Source organism: Hyperolius riggenbachi, chromosome 8 (assembly GCF_040937935.1).
Source record: "Hyperolius riggenbachi isolate aHypRig1 chromosome 8, aHypRig1.pri, whole genome shotgun sequence".
NCBI classification, from domain to species: Eukaryota; Metazoa; Chordata; class Amphibia; order Anura; family Hyperoliidae; genus Hyperolius; species Hyperolius riggenbachi.
The window spans coordinates 155131226-155141324 of NC_090653.1; positions in this window are offsets into that span (position 1 = coordinate 155131226).

The following is a 10099-nucleotide window of genomic DNA, read 5'->3' on the forward strand; positions in this document are numbered from 1 at the left end:
GCACAGCCATGGGAAACAAGTGGGCCCTGCCAGCAAGATCTTCCTCGTCCTCGCCATTGTCCCATAACGCATGCCTGTCCTCTTCCTGTGCCATGTCGTTGTCCTCCTCAAACCGCCATCCACGTACAACGCCTGCTGCACTCTGCTCCTCCTCCTCATTCAGGTTAGGAACCTCCAACTCTTCCACTACCTGCTGTGAGCCCTCCTCTGAGCTGGACTGTGCTGCCATCTGCTCCTGTTCTTCCAACTGCCTCAGGGCTTCATCCCCATGCTCAATTAAATTGTCCATTGCCTGCTCCAGTAGACAAACCAAGGGCACCCATTGGCACACAGAGGCCCGCTCCTCACTGACCATCTTGGTTGCCTCCAGGAAGGGACTCAGCACCAGGCATACTTGCTGCATCAGTGTCCACTGAGTGGCAGTAATCATGGGGACTTGCTGGTTGCTGGGGACACTTGGGTCTAGCATGTAGGCCCTAAGAGCCAGCCTGTGCTCACACAGCCGCTCCAACATGGCCAGAGTCGAATTCCAGCGAACTGGCATGTCGATGATCAGCCGGTGTTGTGGCCTTCCATACTGCTGCTGTAAGGTGGACAAGAGTGCAGAGGCTGTTATGATCGCTTCTGTAGCGTTTACTGCTGACTGCACTGGTATTGCAAACCAAGCAGTTCTAATGTCATTACATGCATTTGCTTGCATAGTTTGGTTTGCACTTAAACTAGTTGCTGATTCCATCTGCAGTCGCTCTGAAGTTTATGACAGTTTAATATGCTTTTGTGTAAACAAACATTGTCTGCTGCAGTGGAGGGGCGGTCCCTTTCCTGCAGGCTGCATATCATTGTCTGCCTTTTCCTGCTATCAGCCTGTGATTAATTACCATTCACTTGTGTGGGAATCTGCAGGTCTGCTCCCATTGGATGACCTCAGTATAAAGAACTGCTTCCTGCAATGCCTCATGGGCTATCATAGTTTCAGACTCTATCTGTTACTCTGCTCGTGCCCCACCTCGTTCCTGGTCCGTGTGGACTGCGCTGACTCCTGCGAAGGGGTCAGCGAGTCCTCCTCGTTCTGCTCTTGTTCTAGAAGTTGCTACTTGCTTGTCTTGTGTCATATATTGGTTCATCGCCAATATATACGCATACTTGCGCATTTTGTTATTTTCCTTGTATTCGTGTTACGTTAATATATCAGTGTCGCTGATATATACGTACACGAACTGTTTATTTCCTGTGTTCAGCTAGTCAGTTTTCCAGCACGTTTTGGTAGTTTGCGCGTATCGTGAACACCCGTGCTGAGCTAGTTATCCTGTTCCTGGTCCTGTTTGTGGATTGCGTTCATCTCTGCGAAGAGATAACGAATCCTTCTGAATCCTGTTCCTGGTCCTGTTTGTGGATTGCGTTCATCTCTGCGAAGAGATAGCGAATCCTTCTGAGTCCTGTTCCCTGTATTACTTCAGTCTTAGTCAGAGTTCCTGCTTATGTCATATATCGGTTCATTGCCAATATATACATATGTTAGTCAGACGTTACGAATAGTTTCATTGATAGCTGTAATTGTAATACGCTAGGAAAACATACTTATTGTATATTTATCTGTGTTACGTTCATCTATCTCGATCCTGCTATTTCCTGTCTCTCCTGTCCTGTCTTTGTGAGGCACGCCATCGCCGCAACGCATTGGCTGCCTCGTTCCAGTCTGTCTGGTTTTGGACGCTTGCTGTCGCTGAGTAATCGCTAGCTAGCAAGCGTTCATTCTGTCTACCTGTCCTGATCTCCTCAGTCCTGGTTTATGCGCTCAGCGCTACCTTGCGCTGAGACGTTATTACGAAAGTGTTTGTGGCTGTTCGGATCTGCACCGGCTCTGTGCACCACAATCTCCTATTGGAGTCAGTCCTCTCCTCCACTAAACTGGGGATATCCTGATCCCTTGTGCTGGTGTGTGTACCTCCTTCACGTCAGCTTATGTGTTGTATGCTGACTGTGGAGATTACACCCCCAAGCTTAACATTATGATAGCCCCATTACCAATCCCCATTGTGGGGGGGGTTCCCAGCAAAAATGACACTGTTTGTTTTGGTTCCTGTTCCTTTAAGAAATTTGAGAAGCTCAATTCTGAAACAGAAAATGAGTTTTTTTCTGAATGTGCCAGGTTCCTGGCCAATCCTGAGCTCCAGGCTACTCCTGTTTCAACGTGGGCCCCCCAGCTAGTTTATGTTTTATTTAAGGGAAGATTGTTTCAGTGGGCCTACGATGTCTTGGATCATACCAATTTAAAAGAAAGACCACTGGAATTTCTAGCGTTTGTGATCCATAACTGGCTGCGCAAAACCGATTTGCCTAGCCCTTTTGATAAGCTCCTGGCAGCTTGTCAATCAGCTGCTCCTTCTACTGCCTACAAAAATAATCAGCAAGCAGATAATTGTTCTGATAACTTTTCTTCTGCTAAGGCAGCAGGGTCTAAAGCCAAACGTAAACGCTCCAAAAGAAAAGCGTTACAATCAGCGGAGTCGTTGCCCTTGGCGACTGCGCATCAGATCTGTAACGAGACTCCACCATTAGCAGATAATGAAATTCAGTCACCATTCAGGGGAGTCAAATGGACCTATGAAACTACTAATGAACTTTCATTGCTAGCCAGGGAAAATAAAGGTTCTTGTTTAAATGAATTATCTGAATATGATTATGAAGATATATTACAGAGTATTGAACAGATCAATTTATTCGTGCAGCAAGGGAAATTTGCATACACTACAGTTCAATACTTGCTACAGGTATTGGAGATCCTTAGGAATAAGAAATCGGCCAATCACCTGCTAAATAACCCAATGTATGTTTCTGCCACTAACACATTTGCAAACTATGATCAGCCGGAATGCTCAGCTGTTAAATATGCATGGGATCCTCCATTTGAGAAAGGAGAGATGGAAGCCTTGGTCTATGAATGGAAGAAAGATGCAAGTTCATTTTGTCAGTTTTACAGTGCAAAAAGTGAATTAGTATTGAATGCATGCATTAAGTCTGCTTATAACCTAATAAAAACTGGTGTGTGTGGGTATGACTTTGTGGCTCCATTGATCGATGTGTGGAGAATGATTCTGGACGATTTTTATGCAATTCAATCAGTTGATACCAGGGAAGACACACTGTCAAGTGGAGATTGTTCCACTTCCTCAGTTCCTGAGGACTCGCCTGCTTCAGCACCTTTGGCTGATTCAGCGAGTGATTCTGAGCTCCTTTTGTGTGAAATTGAAGTTCCTGTAATTCCACCCTGTACCATGGATAACTCAGTGTTACTTCCCAGTAAGACAGAAATTACTAATACTTCCTTAATCTTGCCCTGCACAAATTTCTCAGCAGAGGACCCAGAGGTCCTGCTGACTTTCGAGTCCAGCCTAGCCAGTACTCATGACTCTTTGTTTAGTGAAACAGACACCAGAAAAATCTTGCCTGTCTCTGCAAACACTTCTGCAGAAATTACCTGTGTTAATAAAGTTCAACTCCTGTCTGATCCAGCAGATGCCAATAGATGCACTACATCAGTTTCCGAGTCCCAGCAATCCTGTCTAGTAAACTCAGAACCCCAGCATCTGAATTTTCCAATTTTACAAATGAATGGTGATTCAGATGCGCAAACATTGTGTCTTGATCTTCCTGTTTCTACACCTCGCTCTAGTTTCGTGAATAGCTCAGAGCATCTGCTATGTGAACCTGAAATCGCAGAATTATTACCTTGTTCAGAAAATTTTCCAATAAATTTGCCCTGTACCATGAATTGTGCAGTAGATCTCTCCAATGAAACTCAGGTCACAGAATCATTATGCTGTCCAGCAGGTGCTTCCATGGTTTTGCCCTGCAATATGGACTGTTCAGTGATCCTGTCCAGTGAAGCTGTGGTCGCAGAGTCTTATGCTTCACCCAGTACTTTGGATACTTTAAACCCTTTAGCAGAGGAGGCTGAAGCACTGCTTACCTCAGTTGGTGTTGCAGTAATATTCACTTGTCTAGCAGCTGTTTTGGAATTACAGTCTGCTCTAATAAAACTTGATGAATTTCTGCCCAGCGAAGCAGAAGCCATTGAAATATTGTCCTCGTCAGCAAGTGTGTTAGATACCTTGCCCTGTACACAGTCTGATTTAACCAATGTTGTTGAGTCCCTCTCCAGTGTTGTAACAGCCGAGGAACTCCAGCCCTGTCCTCTGAATGTTTCAAAAGTCTTGCCCTGTAACATGGATAATTCTGACTCGCTGGAAAAAATAATAGAAATCTCAGAATTTCAGTCCGGGTTAATGAGTGTTTCTGAAACCCAGCCCTGTATCCTGGAAAATTCTGGTTCTCTGGCCGGTGTGGCAGAAGTTCCAGAGCCCCCTTCCTGTCCAGTGAGTTACTCAGTTTTGCCTAGTTCAGTGGGGATTGCTGCAATATTGACTTGTTTTGCAGCCCTTCATGAGCTCCAGTCCAGTGTATTTGATGAGTCTCTGTCTAGTCCAGAAGAAGCTATGGGAACCCTGTCTAGTTCAGTGCATACATCAGAAGATTTGCCCTGTCTTGTAAATGCCCCTGAACATGATTTGTTAATAACCCTGCTGGAATCAGCGACATCTAAGTCTGATCCTGCAGTTTTTAGTGAGAATCCAGTAACTATGAAGTCTAGTCATGATGAATTTTTTTTGCCCAGTTCTGGTTTCGGTCCTGTCTTGACTGACTTTGAGGTTCGCAGTTCCTTGACATGCCCAGAGGTTTCTCTTGTGCCGGTGTGCCCAGATGTGCTTCGTATGCCAGACTGCCCAGATGTGTCTGTGTTAGCGTGCTCACGTGCTTCCCTAGTGGAGACATGTTCTGATGTTGCCGGTTGGCCTGCATGCCCGGAGATGGTTCTGGTCCCTAAAAGCCCTGATCTTGATGTTTGTCCTTGTGACCCTGACTCTGGAGTTGCCCTGGGTTCCATAGGGGTTCTTGATAGTTCTCCATGTGAGCCTAAGGGGCGTTCTGACCTGTGGGGATCTCTTTGGAGCTTCCAAGTGTTCTGGGAGATCTCTGAGGAAACTTGTCCTGGTACCTTGGACTGGTTCAACGGTGGGTTTTGTGTTGGTAGGGACAGTTCCGGTGGGCATTGCAAAGGCTTTGGCGTTTTTGGACAGTCCTTGGAAGGCGGTGGGTATCGCGTAGAGAGTTTCTTGGGGTTGTTTTCTGGAAGTCGTGGTTCTGATGGGTGTCACACTGAGGCTTGTAGTGCTGACGGGCATGGTTCGGTAGGTTCTGGTTCCAATTGGTCTAGTTTTGGTGAGACTGATTCGGGAATTTGGTTTTGTCGGACGGATCCGACCTTCATGAATTTTCAGTCAGATCAGTTTGCTGGATTTCCCACTTCTGATTTTTTGGTTTGGGTGGTTCAGGAGAAATATGTCAGTTTTCATAGGCGTCCAGAGGCCGCGTTTAAGGGAGGGGGTACTGTTATGATCGCTTCTGTAGCGTTTACTGCTGACTGCACTGGTATTGCAAACCAAGCAGTTCTAATGTCATTACATGCATTTGCTTGCATAGTTTGGTTTGCACTTAAACTAGTTGCTGATTCCATCTGCAGTCGCTCTGAAGTTTATGACAGTTTAATATGCTTTTGTGTAAACAAACATTGTCTGCTGCAGTGGAGGGGCGGTCCCTTTCCTGCAGGCTGCATATCATTGTCTGCCTTTTCCTGCTATCAGCCTGTGATTAATTACCATTCACTTGTGTGGGAATCTGCAGGTCTGCTCCCATTGGATGACCTCAGTATAAAGAACTGCTTCCTGCAATGCCTCATGGGCTATCATAGTTTCAGACTCTATCTGTTACTCTGCTCGTGCCCCACCTCGTTCCTGGTCCGTGTGGACTGCGCTGACTCCTGCGAAGGGGTCAGCGAGTCCTCCTAGTTCTGCTCTTGTTCTAGAAGTTGCTACTTGCTTGTCTTGTGTCATATATTGGTTCATCGCCAATATATACGCATACTTGCGCATTTTGTTATTTTCCTTGTATTCGTGTTACGTTAATATATCAGTGTCGCTGATATATACGTACACGAACTGTTTATTTCCTGTGTTCAGCTAGTCAGTTTTCCAGCACGTTTTGGTAGTTTGCGCGTATCGTGAACACCCGTGCTGAGCTAGTTATCCTGTTCCTGGTCCTGTTTGTGGATTGCGTTCATCTCTGCGAAGAGATAACGAATCCTTCTGAATCCTGTTCCTGGTCCTGTTTGTGGATTGCGTTCATCTCTGCGAAGAGATAGCGAATCCTTCTGAGTCCTGTTCCCTGTATTACTTCAGTCTTAGTCAGAGTTCCTGCTTATGTCATATATCGGTTCATTGCCAATATATACATATGTTAGTCAGACGTTACGAATAGTTTCATTGATAGCTGTAATTGTAATACGCTAGGAAAACATACTTATTGTATATTTATCTGTGTTACGTTCATCTATCTCGATCCTGCTATTTCCTGTCTCTCCTGTCCTGTCTTTGTGAGGCACGCCATCGCCGCAACGCATTGGCTGCCTCGTTCCAGTCTGTCTGGTTTTGGACGCTTGCTGTCGCTGAGTAATCGCTAGCTAGCAAGCGTTCATTCTGTCTACCTGTCCTGATCTCCTCAGTCCTGGTTTATGCGCTCAGCGCTACCTTGCGCTGAGACGTTATTACGAAAGTGTTTGTGGCTGTTCGAATCTGCACCGGCTCTGTGCACCACAATCTCCTATTGGAGTCAGTCCTCTCCTCCACTAAACTGGGGATATCCTGATCCCTTGTGCTGGTGTGTGTACCTCCTTCACGTCAGCTTATGTGTTGTATGCTGACTGTGGAGATTACACCCCCAAGCTTAACAGAGGCAGTGGCTGACAGGCGGAAAAAGCGTACCACCGCCCGGGCATCCTGCAGCAGCTCGCTCATCCCCTGGTAGGTGCGCAAGAAGCGCTGCACCACAAGATTGAGCACGTGGGCCAAGCAGGGGATGTGCTGGAGGTTTCCCTGCTGCACTGCTGCCACCAGGTTGGCCCCGTTATCGGCTGCAACATACCCCACTTCCAGGCCTCTGGGGGTCAGCCACCTCCGCTCCTGCTTCCTGAGGGCGGCCAGGACGTTGGTGGCCGTAAGCCTCTCCTTCCCCAGGGTCACCAATTTTAAAAGGGCTTGGCAGTGCCGAGGCTTGGCGCTGCTGCTGCCGAGGCGGGCTTGCTTTCCGGGTGCGGAGGGAGTGTCGTGACAGGACCCTTCTGCATCCCCCCTGATCCCGCGTGGTGGCACCACTAGCTGGGCTGATGCGCTCTTGTCCTCCCTCCCTTCCATCAGTGTCACCCAGTGGGCCGTAAAGGACAGGTAGCGACCTGTCCCAAATCTGCTACTCCACGAGTCCATGGTCACGTGGACCCGCTTGCCCACAGAGTAGTCCAGGGAACGGGCCATGTTTTCCACCGCAAACTTGTGGAGTGCTGGGATCGCGCTCCTGCTGAAATAGTGGCGACTGGGGACTTGCCACTCGGGGATGCCAAATTGGAGCAGCGTCCACATGGCGCTCCGCTCCTGCACCAGGGAGTAGGGAAGCAGCTGTGATGCCATGGCCCGGGCCAGCAAGCCATTTAGTTTGCGGATCCGCCTGTGGCTTGGAGGCAGAGGCTTGGTCAGACCCTGAAAGGTGTCGCTCAGCAGGGTCTGACGACGCTGGGATGCAGGGGAGACAGAGGAGAGAGACGACCACTGGCTGCCAGCCTCAATGTCTGTGTTCTGAGTAGCCGAGGTGGAAGAGCGCTTGCGTGCTACTACTGCTGCTGCTGTGGGGGATTCACGACCCTGAGGGAGGGATGATGCTGCTGCGCTGGTGGGCCTTCTGCTCTCAGGAACCCCTGCCAGCAGTGCCTGCTTCCTCTTAAACTCCGCATACTCGCGGCAGTGGCGGCTTCTCAGGTGGCCCTGGAGGGATGAGGTACCCATCTTGCTCAGACTTTTCCCACGGCTCAATCTTTTGCTGCATAACCTGCACACCGCATACCTTTTGTCATCAGTACATTCGTCAAAGCAATCCCACACTGGTGACTTTAATTTACTGCGGCCCCCACTAGCAGAGGGTGCAGCGGAACAATGTGTGGTAGTAGTTGCCGGGGTTTGCATGGTGGCGGTGCCGGCTGAAGCAGTGTCCTGTCTACTTCCTCCACGCCCACTGCTGCCGATGCCCCTGCCCCTGCCTGACACATGGCGATATCCTTGCCTAGGCCGAGGTGACTCGTCATCCTGCTCTGACCATTCTTCCCCGGACTCAGCAGGCTGCGCATAGTTAGGGTCCACAACGTCGTCGTCATCATCAGCAGCATCATCATAATCCAGCTCTTCCTCTGACTCCCCTGCCTCCTCTTCTGTCCCTACATCCCCAGACACAGACCCCTCTTCTTCATCACCAGAACTCGACAACGCTTGTGATTGTGGCCCGATCTCAATCTCTGCCACATCAGTCCCCAGTAAATCCTGAGCTTCTTGCATCAGCAGGTTCCCGGATGCCGGACTGAGGGACAGAACGCTGTCATCCTGGGAGGGCTGCTGACCAGTGGGTGCTGGGGTGGATGTCACAACAAGCGTGGGACGTTGGCGGCTGCTGCTGCTGCTTGGAGTGGTGCTCACAGTAGAGGTCTGGGAGGAAGTCATGATGTCCATGAGTACGTCAGGTTCCATTTGCTCAACCACCACACGGGGACCAGAAACGTTAAAATATTTGGACAATGGCTGCCCCCCTTTCTGCTGCATCACGACCACGTACAGCTGGGCGTCCTCTCCCTGGACGTGGAGCAGTCCCAGAAGTGGCTGAGGCAATTGAACTCCCTTTCCTCTCACCCCGCGAAACCCTGCCAGACATGTTGCTAGTAATGAATCACTGGATGCAGTGGGCACAGTACAAGGTCACTGAAGGATGCACCAGGCACAGTACAACGGCACTGAAGGATGCAGTGGGCACAGTACAAGGTCACTGAAGGATGCAGTGGGCACAGCAGTGGGCACTGGATATACAACTAGGTCACTGAAGGATGCAGTGGGCACAGTACAAGGTCACTGAAGGATGCAGTGGGCACAGCAGTGGGCACTGGATATACAACTAGGTCACTGAAGGATGCAGTGGGCACAGTACAAGGTCACTGAAGGATGCAGTGGGCACAGCAGTGGGCACTGGATATACAACTAGGTCACTGAAGGATGCAGTGGGCACAGTACAAGGTCACTGAAGGATGCAGTGGGCACAGCAGTGGGCACTGGATATACAACTAGGTCACTGAAGGATGCAGTGGGCACAGTACAAGGTCACTGAAGGATGCAGTGGGCACAGCAGTGGGCACTGGATATACAACTAGGTCACTGAAGGATGCAGTGGGCACACAAGGATGTCACACTGTGTAATGAGATGCTTATATGCCAGCGAGCGAGCAGTGGGCACTGGGCACGGCACAAGGTCACTGATAGAATGAATGAACAGCGCTGGCAGAGAGTGGCGGTGCCGGCGGTGTGACTGGCTGCCTGCAAATAGTACAAGTGAAGTGTATAACTGTCACTGAAATAATATACAAGTGTGTAATGAGATGCTTATATGCCAGCGAGCGAGCAGTGGGCACTGGGCACGGCACAAGGTCACTGACAGAATGAATGAACAGCGCTGGCAGAGAGTGGCGGCGCCGGCGGTGTGACTGGCTGCCTGCAAATAGTACAAGTGTATAACTGTCACTGGAATATACAAGTGAACACTGCAGCTGCACTAACCTGCCTGCCTGCACTACACACAGATAATCCCCACTCCCACTACACTGACTACACTGCAGCACTGAACCTGCCTGCACTACACACAGTTAAATAATCACTAGACTCCCACACTCCCACTACACTACACTGACTACAACTAACTACAGCAATCACTAACTGACTAGCTAACTGTGTACAGTATAAGAGCAGTGTTAGCAAAAAAACGCTTTGTTTTTAACACAATAAATGCACTTGCTCAAACAACAATGGCCTGGAGATAATCCTCTCAGCACCACAGTCTAGCAAGGACAGCGCTTTTCCATCATGGCCGCCACTTTATATTCAGGAGGGGAGGGCATAGCTCC